General features: G+C 35.7%; 1 non-coding gene across 1 annotated transcript; it reads right to left on the bottom strand.

The window, feature by feature from the left end:
* Window positions 1-12,250: 12,250 nt before the first annotated feature.
* LOC142528172 (small nucleolar RNA R71) lies at window positions 12,251-12,354 on the bottom strand. The gene has a single exon (XR_012815652.1). It is a non-coding gene; the product is annotated as a small nucleolar RNA R71 (small nucleolar RNA).
* Window positions 12,355-16,237: the final 3,883 nt, after the last annotated feature.

The following is a 16,237-nucleotide window of genomic DNA, read 5'->3' as shown; positions in this document are numbered from 1 at the left end:
AGAATATTTTGTTTAGAAAACTTTTCGAAAATATTAGTCGAGATTCCAAAAAGTTCATATTTTCGTCAAAAATAGATTGTCGGTTTAAAATATGACTCGACGCGTAAAAAAACTTTAAAATACAACATTTTGAAATTACTCATTAAAATATATCATATATTAACTAATTAAAAATAATAATTTAACAAAAATATTTTCCTTTTATGGTCATCGGTCTCTGTTTCTCGATCGCGTCTCGAATTACCTTTAAAATACAATTTTATGCATTCTAATATAAAGCCACATTTTTAACCATGTAAGCATGCCTACCATATTCTATAAATGTAATTAAAATAATATAATTAAATTATTTTTCATTTTCCTTAGATTTGCATGCAGTTGGATTACGTTATCGCATTTTGGACCTTATTCTAACAATTGGTATCAGAGCATTTGAAATCTCCTAACATCCATAAAAACTCATGTGTTCTATTTTGTTATTTATTTAGTTTTTACAGCTCCTCAGCCTAAGTATTCAATCTCTATTTCAGTCTAATTTTACAATATCATTAGTTAATTGATTTATATTGACAAACAAGATTTCAGGATCAATTCAATCAAAGAATTGATTCATATCCAAAAGATTGTAAAAAGCCATAATGTTTATTCAACCCTCCCTTCTAAACACTCCAACTACATTAACCGATCCTATCAAGTTTTATCAGAGCCAAGGTCACGTGTTCTATTCCTATTGATTGCAAAAAGTGCAATTATTGAGAAGGAGTGTTCTCTGCGAAAGAGCGATCGAACATTGGTGATTGAGCTGTTGTGCGGTTTAAAAGATTTGAGTTGCACCATTACTACCAGTTATAGCTTTTGGTAATGCTACAACTCAAATCTTTTAAACCGCACAGCAGCTCAAGCACCACAGTTTGATCGTTCTTCCAGCAGGAACAATTATTGCACCCAACACAAGTCATTAAGTTTCATCTTGCTCAAACCTTTATATTCACACATTGTTATAGTTTTGACATCTCATTCTTTTGAGAGCCCTATCATTATATACAAGATCATTTCTCGATTGATGTACACTTTCCAATTGCACTAAATTCAATAAGGGTTCCACTGACTCTTTCATCAAAGTAAGACATTGATTCTCCGTGTTTCATCTTGATAATGAAAAACTTATGAATGGCCACAGAAAGTTTGTTTTCTTTGGTTTGTTCATTACTTTCGCACAACTAAATCAATTTTTTTCAAATTTCTCTGGTAGTCTTACACATTTTTATTTTGCTAAATGTGTTTTTATCAAATGTTTTGTACAAAATGTCACGAGCCACATTATCAAGATTGACTGTAACGTCCCAGATTCGACGACTGTCCTCACTGTATCAAGACGAGTCTTTCCAGCGTGCTTATGTCCTCACTCACACGCACCCTGGGAAACTTCCCAGGAGGTCAACCATCCCAAAATTGCCCCAAGTCAAGCACGCTTAACTTTGAAGTTTTTATGTGATGAGCTACCGAAAAGAAGATGCACCTTCGTGATATGAGTAGTACAAATCAAATCTTTTAAGCCCTCTTCAACTGTACAGTCCATTACATTGAACAGTCTCGGAATCCCTTTCATTCCCTTGTGGGTCGGTTCATTCATGTTCCCTCCACCTAGAAGCCTGCCAGGAGCCGCTCATTGTCCGTGCAACTGATGGCACCGGCGATCACCCCCCGCCCTCTTCGGCCCCGGGCCTCACATGCCCACCAGCTTCCGCTTGGTTCGTCCCCGAACTACACCGTACTAAGAGAGGTTGGCTCTGATACCACTGTAACGTACCAGATTCGACGACTGTCCTCACTGTATCAAGACGAGTCTTTCCAGCGTGCTTATGTCCTCACTCACACGCACCCTGAGAAACTTCCCAGGAGGTCACCCATCCCAAAATTTCCCCAAGTCAAGAACGCTTAACTTTGAAGTTTTTATGTGATGAGCTACCGAAAAGAGGATGCACCTTCGTGATATGAGTATTACAAATCAAATCTTTTAAGCCCTCTTCAACTGTACAGTCCATTACATTAAACAGTCTCGGAATCTCTCTCATTCCCGTGTGGGTCGGTTCATTCATGTTCCCTCCACCTAGAAGCCTGCCAGGAGCTGCTCATTGTCCGTGCAACTGATGGCACCGGCGATCACCCCCCGCCCTCTTCGGCTATACGTAGTCTGATTTTCGGGTCGTTACATTGAATTTCTTCTTGTCATCATTCGCCCATTCACTCATTAGTTTTCTATCATTTGAGGAGCACCGTCGGGGATGGCTATGGCTGTATTGGCTTTAAATATCTTCATTTGTACATCTGTGATAACAAACAACATATCATCATCTTGAGCAGCTAAATGACCATGCATTATTATCTTCCAATCATCAAAATATTCCTTGCAGAACATCAAAATTTTGCAGAACGAAGCCATTTGAAAATAAATGTTCAAAGTCGAGAATAAGCCTCTCTTTGATACCACTCAGTAGAATCGGTTATAGTGTTTATAATGAGAGGGTTGATAAACGCTAGACACAATTTACTTAATTAAAATTAATCTAGTTGGATTGACAATTGAATTATGTATTCTCGATTTTCAATGTCAGTTGATTAACAAATAATTATAGAAAGAAGGCAAAATGACAGATTATAACAAATCAAATAATGGCTTGAATAGATAAACTGAAAATAAAAAGTACGCATGTTTGTTTCTGGATGTTCAGATAATTCGAGCTCTAACGTCACTCGTTCTTCCTTTTGGAGGGCTCACACTAGAAAGCTTTGGATAGCACAAGTAATTTGCAAAATCCCAGTTAAGTTTGAACTTAAACACTGCCAAATTGAAACTCTTAGTTCAACTCAACTGAATGAATAAAAGTATACATATTGATATCAAATACAATGAATTATAACACTGCTATATCTTAGCACTTAATGATCCTCAATTATTAGATACAACTCTTTGTAAAATGTGTTCGGATGATTGAATTTAGTTCAGATACTTGAAATCTTGAATGTTTAAATATCTTTAAAATTCGCAGTAATTTACTAAACCGAATTCCTTATTTATTTATGGACTCTGAATCCAACGGTCTCGAATTTCAAAAAAGAATATCCATTGCAAAAATAAAGTATATGTTGGCTTGTCTTTTGTCAATGTCAATATTCTCTAACATTCTCTGACAATCGTATGTTGTTGCGATCAATTTTGTACGAAAAAACTTATCCAAACATCATTTTAGCCATCTGGTGTAAAAAAAATGTTTTGAAAATGAAAGATGAAAACTGATAGACTGATAAAAGATACTTTAGTTTGGGTCCGATTCGATTATGTAATGCCAGAGATTTTGATTCTGTTAATCTGACTTTATTGATTATGAATTGATGTGATTATAGCCGGGCCATTCCGAGATCAGATTTGGGCAAAGCATATGGAATTATACAAGTTTGGATCGAAGGTGCTGCGCCCGGGCGGAAGTTTTGTTCGCCCAAGCGCCAATGAATAAGGCCAGAAACCCGAACATCTCGCGCCCGGGCGGAAGTTTTTATCTGCCCGAGCGCCCTTGTTTAAAATGAGAGGGCCGAGCACGTCGCGCCCGGGCGAAAATTCATGACCGCCCGAGCGCCAATCAAAACTAAAGAAGAACGTGACACGTAGCTATCACATGCAAGATGATATATATATATATGTAATTGCTTCATTTCCTCAGAACAAAAAGAAAAACGAAGGTCAGGGGAAGGCTTTAATTCTTAATACAAAAATTCAAGTTGCGAGAAATCCGACCGTTAGATTTTGAATCTGACTGCAGTACTGAGTTCCTATCTATGCAGGTTACAACTGGACGTAAGTTTTACTAAGTTTTGATATGATTTGAAATTATGATACTCCCAGAATCAGATATGATCCATATATGTTGTTCTTGCGATATCAGACATTGTATAATTAAAACCGGATCGAATAACAGATACCGTATGAAATTATTATGAATTTTCAGAATTGATTTGATTGTGATTAGACCGAGTTGATATTAGAATTGTGTTTTCACCAATTATGAGATGTTGGGATTGATATCTGATTGATACTGTATTGCTGGGTATATTGATATTATTCATATTTGGATCAGATGAGTTGTTGATTCGTATATACTGATATTGTATTGCCGGTATTGCGAGATGGTGCAGATTTGAGATTATGATCTGTTATTGTTAAGATTATGGGTTGTACTGATATCGATTATGAACCGTGTTATTATATCTATGATGTTGAAATTGACTGGGTTATTGAGATTGTAGTGTTATGCCGTCGAAACATCAGTAGATTGATATTAATCAGATTCGTTATTGATTGAGATTGTATCGTTATATCGTTGACATTGATCAGATTATGTCTGGATTTGAGTATTGATCAGAACAAGTCTTGAATTGAGTTGTACATTGACATAGTCTATTCGATATTGTCATTTCAGATTTGATATGGACAGATTTGACTTTTTCGACTTCGACTTCGTCAGACCGAGAAGAGAAATGTATAAGTCAATGTGGTACCGGGAGAACGACTCGAGTAAGATATACTTGAGTTTCCCTAAATCACATACTTATTGTTATTATTTACATTGATTTGATTTGATATGCTGGTTCTATGGATTTATAGAAAGCAGGTATTAGACAAGTATTAGACGAGTAATCTTGTGACATAAGTGCCGGATAGTGATGGAATCGTCACTGGCACATTGTACATTGTCACAGGATAGTGATTTGGCGAAAGTGCCAAAGTCTGTGACGGATAGGTCAAGACGCCGGATGTTTGGTTATATCGAAGTGGATAGAATTGGATTTTCTTCTATTACTGATGTTCGATATAGGAATACCAACGTCTGGAAATCGGGATCCCTAGACTAGGATTGAGTCTAGTGATAGACGTGGAATTACGAGTCTGAGTGACGCTTTTATATTGGGTATGTTTCAGATTTTGATACATGCTACTGATATCTGATACATGCTTTTACATTGTTTATATGATTGCATGTTTCGTTGATTTATACTGGGATGTATTTCTCACCGGAGTTATCCGGCTGTTGTCGTTTTTTTGTGTGTGCATGACAACATGTGGGACAGGATCGGGGTCGAGGAGATGAAGAGAGAGATCGTGATTAGAGTGGAGACTACGGACTTGGATTTGAGATAGGGTTTGGACACTTGATATTTAGTTGTTAAACCTTAGTTTAAATGATTGTATATAGTACAATACTTGTACTTTAATACTTACATGTATATTTAGAATGTATTCCATTACGTTCCGCATTTAATACTGTATTTAAAAAAAAATTAAATTAGACCTTCTTTATTATAATTGATTACATTGTCCCAATGATGATTAAGAACATGATTAGCGTCCGGGTCCCCACAAATTAAATCTAAGTAGTCCAGTTTATATAAATCAGTTTAGATTATGTACATAGTCAGTTCTGTTCGGTTTGGAGTTCATTTAAAAGTAAACAAATTAAGAATATTATATAAATTAAGATGATAAATATTTTGAAATTTGATTTACCATATCCTGGATAAATATCATGAAGATAAATCACAATCAATTCAAAATCTTTCGATGATGTTTAGATAACATCTATAAATAGTGACATACAAGCTCCCTAAATCTACCCAATTATTATTAAAAAATATACCATCTAAACAATTGCATAAAGATCTAGAAGATCCTTGTTTATTCGTGTTCGTGAGATCGTTGCAATTCTTGTCTCAAATTCAACATCACTGACTAGATGTTAGAATTTGTTCAAGTTTATATTTTCGAAAATCGATCTTTATGAATAATGTTTGTGCATATGCAGATCGAATACAGCTCTTACTTCGTATCAACACTATTCAATTTATAAGATTAGCGGTACGACAATCGCAAGTCATATGTCTAAACTATATACGTACGTTGTTTGTATTTTTAAATATTATTAAATCAGATAAAATATGTTTTATTATTATTAAAATGGAGAAATATTAAATTAGAGAATACAAAAATATATGATAAGATTAAAGATAAAAATAAAATTTTAGAAAAAAAGAAACAAGAAGACTGGAAGTCGGTGAAGTTAAGGTAAAATTATATTATATCATATCATGTTATATTACCAAAAATATCAGTAAAAGGATTTGAACTTTCGATTTAACGCCACAACAAGATGATATATGATTATTATTTTGGCAAGAAATTTTGATTTAATTGATTGAAGTTATTTTTAATTATTATATCAACAGTTGATCTAACGACTCATGTTTTTCTTATTAACATTATCAAATATTACTCACGTGTTAATATTGAATTATATTCTTACAATATAATACTTTTAAACGAAAACATGTATGTTTTTACAAATTTAAAGTGTGATAAATATTTTATTATCATTAATTAATTATAATTTTGGTAAAACGACCAAACTCGATATCTACAAAAATATTCATCATATAATTTTATGAGTCGGAATATCAATTAGAACGTGTGCTTTACTTTTTTCAGCCACGGAATAGAAAAAGTCGAATCAAAATCTAATGTATACACGTACCAAATTAATCAATGCGAAATAAACATCAACCAGGCTGAATCATTCGCTCGAGATGGTGATCAAGGCTACTTGTTGGCTCCAATTTAGACAAATTTCATCAAATTGATAAAATATTGAAATTTTATGGAGCTACCATGTGCCACGACCTTTCAAGAATTAATATAGATCAAGAATATATATATATATATATATATATATATATATATATATATTTCTACATTGAGTACGACTTGACGTAATGCATTGATCACGCCATTTAAGCACCTATACATACATATATATATATATATATATATATAGAAAAGTTATGTATATAAAAGTAGAAACTATAATATATATATAGAAAAGTTTAATATATATATATAGAAATATTATATATATAAAGTAGAAACCCTATATTTTATATATATATATGTATGTATAAAGTAGAAACGCAAGAGTGTTGCTTAAATGGCGTGATTAATGCATTCTACGTCAAGTCGTACTCAATGTAGAATTATATATATTTTTTCTAGCGTGACTCATGATATGTCTCTTTTGTATTTTCAATTATTAATGTATCAGAAATCTAAACTTTTCCAGACAAAAACCCTCAATGTCTTCACCAAAGAAAGAAAAGTGAATGAAAAAATAAATAATCCAATTAAATGAATAATTCACGATTGTCGGGGTCCGAGTCCAGTTTGTCTTGATTCAAGACCATGTCCATAAGTACAAAGTTCTAATTAAGATATCCATAGGAATACACAACTAAAAGACCCAATTTCGAAGGAATCCACTACAAATCTGTAATTCATACGCATGTGAATAATTGATTTTGTCAGCGTAAATATTCTTTTTTCATCGAGTTTAAGGTTATTTCCAGCATTAAAATAATTTTTTGTAGAAGATTTTTGGTACTAGTATTTTTATGAAAGAAGTTGAGATAAGGACTTTAAACTTTCAATTATGTCCTCATTGTATAAATTTATTGATGAAATATTTTTTTTCTTCCTAAAATAGTATTTTTTATAATTCATTCACTCCGATTTTTAAGGAGGAAAAATCTATATTTGAAATTATATTCTAATTAAATCATCATCTTTTAAACTTATTTTAATTTGTTTCTAAATATAAAAATAATGTTTTTCTTTCTTTGCGCACACAATGTACATATGTGCTATAGTGTTAGTATATCTTATGCATAACACAACAATCTCCCCGAACTCCAAATGCAGATAAAACTATGTTTCAAAATAATTATACGAAGTTTGAGATTTTATCTTTATGTTAGAGACCAAAAAAGTATGTGTAAATATGCCATGATTATTATATGTAAGCGATACTAGCTTGTGACCGGTAATTCTCCTACTATATTTTTAAAACACAGCAAAATGCGGTCTATTGGAAGTTCTAGCTTCTTGGACACAGAGCCGTACCTGTGTTGAATGGAGCCTAAAACGAAAATTGAAAAATGGGCTCTCTTATTGCATTAATAAATATAAAATTCAATTTACAAATAACAAATATATTAATAAATATATAAATATACCAAAACCAATATTTTACATCAATAAAAACTCAACAAATATTTAAAATAACTACATAAATACTACTCGTCTAACTGTTTAGATGCAAAAATACTTATCAATATATTTGTCGGACTATTTCTTTCTCAATCGACAACATAGCTAGTTGTTGAAACTAAATTTCGGAGTTTGACAAATTAAGCGTGAAAAGATTTAACAACTGATCATGATAAATTAGTAAATTGATAAGTTGCCCGAACTAAAGATTAATGCGCATATAATTCAAGACAATTGAACTAAGCTAATCTAACTGAACTGTGCAGTCAACTGAACGATCAGTTGAGATTGATCAGTTACACAACAATCAGTTAAGACCGATCAGTCACACAACAATTAGGTAATTCTATATGCTAAAGAGTCAACTGATCAATCTAACGTTACACGTCATCAGTTAAAAGACGTAGCCAACAACCGACAATTTTTACAAGAGCCGTGGGAACGCCGCATTTCATAAAAGCTACAGTGTACGATTGCCAGAAGGATGTTGACATGGCTATTCAACGGATATAAAGATTCAAAATGCATTCATTGTTACCGTTGGAAGCAAAGCCTATAAATAGCCGAGAAGATCAGCTGAAGCAGAGTACGAATGTTATCCAAGCTACAATTTATACAAGTTTAGAAAAAACTTGGCGCATATTCTTTCAAATCTCAGTTTTACAAAAGCTCACACTTATTATACATATTCATAGCTTTCAGACTATACTTTGAGCTTCAAGCACAAACATTCATTGTTGTTTTATTCAATCTTTGTAAGATCAGTTGTGCTTAAAAATTACGTCAGTTGAGTATTGATAAAAATTGCATTGATACTAAGAGTTTCAGTTTTGACATAATTAAGCCCAAACTAAAGTGAGTTTGTACAAAGTATTGTATAGATCAAAGTCTTTTAGTGAATATCCTATCCTCGAGGAAAAAAAGGGGTGACGTAGGAGTGTTTGAAATCTCCGAACATCCACAAATCTTGTGTTGCTTGTTATCAGTTTTATTCTATCTATATTTCAGTTATTTTCACATTTTTATTAAGTTAACTGATTGACATTGACAACAAGATTCACGAATTCAGTTTATCACTAAACTGATTCATTTATCGAAAAGTTGTGAATATTGTCAAGTGTTTATTCAACCCCCTTTCTAAACACTTTATCACACCCAACCGATCCTAAAAAGTGGTATCAGAGCTGTTGAATCTTGTTTCTGAATATTTCATATCTACAAATCTAACTACCATGTCTTCTTTCAATAAAATCCCAATGTTTTCCAGAGAGAAATTTGACTATTGGAAGGTTAGAATGTAGGCTCACCTAGCTACACAAGATGATGATATGTGGTATGTTATCACTGACATACCCATGAAAATATTGAAAGCAAATAATGTTGTTGCCATAACTGATGGTGCTCCACATCGCACTGAAAAGCTTAGAGAAGAATAGAGAGCAGAAGACAAAAGAAAAACCAATTTGAACAATGTGGCTAAAGATATACTGTACAAATTGGTTAAGGTTACATTTAGTAAGATGAAGCTCTGCAAGACAACAAAAGAAATTTGGGAGAAATTAATTCAGCTGTGTGAGGGCAATGAACAGACAAAAGAAAATAAACTCTCAGTTGTTGTTCAAAAGTTTGACAATATCAACATGAAGACTGGAGAGTCCATGAACGAGTACGATGAAAGAATCAGCAGCATTGTAAATGAGCTGAATGCACTTGGAAAAGTGTACTCAAACAAAGAAGTTGCGCTGAAGGTAGTTCGAGGTCTTTCCAAGGAATGAGATGTCAAGACCATGACTATGAGAGAGTCAAAGGACCTGAATAAGGATCGAGTTACACTGACTTGTTTGCTGATCTCAAAGCTTATGAGTTCGAGCTATAGACAAGAGAAGGAGAACCTTCTACACTAGCAGTTACAACCGTTCTTAGTGCTCACAAGCTGGAACCAACCGGTTCAGTTCAGAAAACTGTTGATCAGCTAAGTAATTACGCAATGTCATTATTTGTGAAGAAATTCAGAAAATTCATGAGAAGAAACCAAGGTTCATTCCTAATATAGGGGGATTTTACTTGTTTTTCATATCATGTTATGTCGTATTGTGTTGCATTTATCATTTAAATTGCATGCATTTTGTATTATTTTAGTACACTTTATGTTTTATTGTTGCTCATGCGTTTAGTTGGTGAATGCAAGTGAGTCGTGCATAAACTGAAAATTAAAGAAAAAAAGTCGAAAGCCATCCGCCCGGTCGCACATTCACATCCGTCCGGGCGTCTCCAAGGCATGAGAGAAGGATAATTTGCGAAGGTCATCCGCTCGGGCGAAACTTAGGTCCGCCCGGGCGTGTCAAAGAAAAATGAAATTACAAGATTTACGAAGGTCATCCGCCCGGGCGGAAACTTATGTCCGCTTGGGCGCGCTTGTATTTTTGGAAAGATTTTGGATGATTTCTTCCCTTAATTCTGAATGGGGAGGATATGGAAGGGATTGCACGAAAATTGCAGGATTATTCAAACATTATTGGAGAGCCGCCACAAGCTTTGGAGAGGAATTCGCGCTTGGATTGAAGATTCGACAATTTTCCGGGCATCGTCCTTGCGTTTTTCATCGAATCTAGTATTTCTATTCTAGTTTTTACCCCTTAAACATTGTTGTGTTTATTTTATTATGAATTCTAGTAGCCAAACTTTAAATATTTGTTGAGATTTAAGGGGATCCTACCCCAAACTTTGATTTAATTAATTCATATTTCAGTTGTTGGGTTATTCTTGAATGTGCTACTGTTTTTCATTGTGTTGTTAGAGCGTAGCTAACTTTAACAACGTTTTTATATTGTGAGTGAGTTCGAGAGAATAACTTGTGATAGGAACGAGTAGTATAATCCGTTGATCTACAATTTACATAGATATATGAAATTGGATACACGCCGATAGTCATAGTCCAGTAGGGCGAAAACTAGGGGATTTCATGGATCGATTTGCGATTCACTCTTGATAAATAATTAAAGACATTTAATTACTTCATTGAGTAGAATTAGTTTGGCATAGCTCGAGATAGTGTGTTCAATTGAATAGAAAATCCTGTCGGAAGCATACAGTCACTATCGAACGAATTAATTAATTAACGAGGGGTAGGTGAACCGAAATTCCCAACAAATTCATTTCTCATTGAATTTTAATCAACCATTTTAGATATTATATTTCATTATTTAATTATTGAATCTTTTTATTTGCATGTTTATTCGAACATAGTAGTACTAAACCAATCAATCAAATTTCGTTGCTAAAGATTTAATAACTGAAAATAATAATTGTCAAATACAGTCTTCAGTGGAACGATACTCGTACTCACGTACATTATACAATTACTTAACATCGTGCACTTGCGATTCATTTTTGAGCATACAAAATTATATTTTTATCAATGATTCCACAGTGTAAGTTTTGCTCGATCAAGTTTTTGGCACCTATGCCGAGGACTGTTAATTCACAATTTTATTTTTAGTTATTTTCTTTAGCATTGTTTCATTTTATTAAGTTAACACTCCATATTCAATTATAGATATCTCTTCCAGTGCATGCCAAAGTCATTTGATGTGGAGTTTGAGCAGTTTGACCCTTAAATTGAAATAACTTTCCGCAGGAGAAGACAGCAGCAGAGACTGAAGGAACTGATGGAGAGGCACGAGCACGAGCATGAGGAGGAACACCATGATAATAGACAGGTTGAGATGCCATGCCGCATACCGATGCTAGAGTATGCCCAGCCTTCTTTGGATGGTGCACGCCCCAGTATTGTGAGGCCTATTGTGCGGGCAAACCACTTCGAAATCAAATCAGCCATAATCCAGATGATTCAGAATACAGTCCACTTTGGAGGATCTGCAGTAGATGATCCAAACACGCATATCGCAGATTTTCTTAAAATTTGCGATACTTTTAAATTTAATGGAGTTTCTGATGATGCTGTTAAGTTGCATTTATTTCCTTTCTCCTTACGTGATAAAGCTAAAGCATGGTTGAATTATTTGCCTGTAGGTTCGATCACCACATGGGAGGACATGGCGAAAGCGTTTCTCATTAAATACTTTCCTCCATCTAAGACCATGAAGCTGCGGGCAGACGTCACCACATTTGCTCAGTTCGAGCAGGAATCTTTATATGAGGCATGGGAGCGTTTCAAGGATCTATTACGAAGATGCCCATCACGAACTGCCACTTGGGTTAGTTGTTCAAATATTTTACTATGGCTTGCTTACTCCTAATCGTACTATGATAGATGCTGCTGCTTGTGGAAATCTCTTGCGAAAAACTGCTGAGGAAGGATATGAGTTATTGGAGGAGATGGCTGCTAGCAGCTATCATCCTCAATTTGAAAGGAACAACCAGCGAAGAAGTGCAGGAGTTCACCAGGTAACTGACCTTTCCGCTATTACTGCACAACTTGATATCTTGAACTGGAAGTTGGAAGGTTTGAATATGGGTGGCACGGCTATGCGTCTTCAAGAGATATTTTGTGAAAAATGCGGAGGAGAACACTATGTTAAGGACTGTCAAAATAGTGGTCCTTTTATGTGCCAGAAGGGGCGGATGTGAATCAAGTGGGAGTCCAAAACCGTCCAAGGAATGATCCGTACTCAAACACATTCAATCCTGGATGGAGGCAACATCCCAACTTCTCATGGGGTGGTCAAAACAGTCAGAATCGACCACAAGGAGGATAAAAATATGGGAAACAACCGATGTACAGATTTGACCCTTCCAGAGAAAAAAAGTCCAACTTAGAGAAGATGATGTCTAAGTTTATCTCGTCCACTGAAACTAGACTCCAAAATCAAGATGCGTCAATAAAGGGGCTAGAGAATCAGATTGGGCAGTTGGCAAAGATGATAGCAAATAGAGAGCCGGGCACCTTGCCAAGTAACAAAGAGACCAATCCAAAAGAGCAAGTGAAGGCCATCGAGTTGAAAAGTGGAAAGATCTTAGAGGCTAGAGGAACAAAAAAAACCTCAAGCACAGGATGAACATACTGAGTCATCAAAAGTTAAGTCTTCCAACTCGACACCAGCTCCCACTGCACAATCTACAATTGTTATCCCTCCATCTTTTCCTACAGCATTAAAAAAGGCAAAACTCGATGCACAATTCGGTAAGTTTCTTGAGGTATTCAAAAAATTGCATATCAATATTCCGTTTGCCGATGCTTTGATGCAAATGCCCAGTTATGCTAAATTTTTGAAAGACATATTAGCTAATAAGAGAAAGTTGGAGGATCACATGACGGTGAACTTAACTGAAAATTGCTCTGCTTTTGTGCAAAACAAAATCCCATCGAAACTAAAAGACCCAGGGAGTTTTTCTATTCCTTGCATGATTGGTGATGTTGTTTTTCGCAAGGCTTTGTGTGATCTTGGTCCAAGTATTAATCTTATGCCCTTATCTGTATTTAGGAAGCTCGGATTAGGAGAACCTAAGCCAATAAGGATGTCCTTCTAACTAGCAAATAGATCTGTCAAATACCCTCGAGGGGTCATAGAGGACGTCTTGGTAAAGGTGGACAAATTCATATTTCCTGCAGATTTTGTGGTACTTGACATGGAGGAGGATGTGGAGATGCCTTTGATTTTGGGGAGACCATTCCTTGCAACTTGCAAGGCCCTAATTGATGTACAAGAAGGGAAGTTGAGATTGAGAGTGGGAGAAGAGGAGATCACTTTCAATGTTTTTAATGCACTCAAGCACACACTGCACTCTGATAGTTGTTATAGAATTGATGCTTTTGATGCTCTTGTGTCTAACTATGTGCAGGGTGCTATTAGAGATCCTTTGGAAGCCACTCTCACTACTGAACTGAGAAAAGATGAATTGGACGAAGAGAAAGCCAAAATAGTGGCATACCTCAATGCCAACCAGCCATGGAAGAGGCCAATAAAGATGAGATTAGAGGACTTGGGAGATCGAAGAGATTTGATCCTTCAGAAGTCAAGCCTGGAGGAGCCACCGACGCTTGAGCTCAAACCATTGCCTCCACACTTAAAGTATGTATACTTAGGTGAGAATAACACTTTACCTGTAATTATTTCTGCTGCTTTGACAGATGTGATGGGGACAAACTGTTGGAAGTTTTGAAAGCGCACAAGAGTGCTTTTGCGTGGAAGGTGATGGACATCAAAGGGATCAACCCATCAGTCTGCATGCACAAGATCTTGATGGAAGACGAGTACTCACCTCTTGTGCAACCTCAAAGAAGATTAGATCCAAAGATGCAAGAGGTAGTAAAAGCAGAGACTATCAAACTCCTTGATGCAGATATTATCTATCCTATATCTGATAGTGCATGGGTAAGTCCTGTTCAGTGTGTGCCAAAAAAAGGTGGGATTACTGTGATCACAAATGAAAAAAATGAATTAATACCCACTAGGACAGTTACGGGATGGCGAGTGTGTATTGACTATAGGAAGTTGAATGATGCCACCCGTAAGGACCACTTTCCCCTGCCTTTTATTGATCAGATGTTGGAGAGACTAGCGGGGCATGAGTTTTACTGTTTTCTAGATGGGTATTCGGGGTATAATCAAATCACTATTGCACCTGAGGACCAAGAGAAAACCACTTTCACTTGTCCGTATGGAACTTTTGCTTTCCGCCGTATGCCTTTTGGTCTTTGTAATGCCCCTACTACGTTTCAACGTTGCATGACTGCTATATTCCATGATATGATTGAAACCTTTCTTGAAATATTTATGGATGAATTTTCTATTTTTGGTGCAACGTTTGATGAGTGTCTACAGAATCTGAGAACCGTGTTGAGGAGGTGCGAGGAGACGAACTTGGTACTTAATTGGGAGAAGTGCCACTTCATGGTACAAGAGGGAAATTTCTTAGGGCACAAGGTTTCGGAACAAGGGATTGAGGTGGACAAAGCTAAAATAGAAGTCATAAAGAACCTACCATTACCAGCCTCAATAAAGGGAGTTAGAAGTTTTATAGGCCACGCCGATTTTTATAGGCGGTTTATCAAAGATTTTTCGAAAATTGCCAAACCTCTATCTTACTTACTTATGAAAGATGTGCCTTTTGATTTCAATTCTGACTGTTTACAGGCATACGAGGATTTGAAGGAGCGCTTGGTGATGGCTCCTGTCTTGGTGGCACCAGATTGGGATCTGCCCTTCGAGATCATTTGCGATGCCAGTGATATTGCGGTGGGGGCTGTGCTTGACCAGCATCAAAATAAGGTATTTCATACAATTTACTACGCAAGTAAGACCCTTGATGAGGCTCAATTAAATTATGCAACAACTGAAAAGAAATTACTTGCCGTAGTATTTGCGCTTGACAAATTTCATTCATTTATCTTGTTTTGTCCAAGGTAATTGTTTACACAGATCACTTTGCATTGAAATATTTACTTGCTAACAAAGATGCAAAGCCACGCCTACTTAGGTGGATTTTATTGTTGCAAGAATTTGATTTAGAAATAAAAGATAAGAAGGGTGTCGAGAATGTGGTAGCGGATCATTTGTCTAGACTGGAGCTTATTAGTAATGACTGTGTAGATCATGCTATCAATGATTGGTTTCCTGATGAGCAACTGTTTGAGGTGAGACATTGTCCTTGGTATGCCAATTTTGCTAACATTCTTGTTACAGGCTCAACCCCCCCCCCCAAATTTAACATTTCACCAAAGAAAGAAATTTTTTTCGGACGTGAAATATTATTTTTGGGAGGAACCCTTCTTGTTCAAAATATGTGCAGATTCTATGATCAGAAGGTGTGTTGCAGAGGAAGAGTTTGGTCAAATTCTCAACCACTGCCATGACCGTGTGAGGTAGGTGGTCATTTTGGACCAACAAAGACGGCATCTAAGGTACTTGAATGTGGCTTTTATTGGCCAACCCTCTTTAAAGATGCTCGTTCTTATGTGCTTACCTGTGATAAATGCCAGCGGACAGGTAACATCTCTAACCATCATGAAATACCTTTAAATAATATTATTGAGTGTGAGATTTTTGATGTGTGGGGAATAGACTTCATGGGACCGTTTCCCAGCTCGTTCACGAAAAAATATATTTTGGTGGCGGTCGACTATATGTC

Source organism: Primulina tabacum, chromosome 15, assembly GCF_025594145.1.
Source record: "Primulina tabacum isolate GXHZ01 chromosome 15, ASM2559414v2, whole genome shotgun sequence".
In the NCBI taxonomy this organism is placed as follows: domain Eukaryota; kingdom Viridiplantae; phylum Streptophyta; class Magnoliopsida; order Lamiales; family Gesneriaceae; genus Primulina; species Primulina tabacum.
The sequence above is the reverse complement of the archived record's forward strand: the minus strand, read 5'-3'. Positions and strand labels throughout refer to the sequence as shown.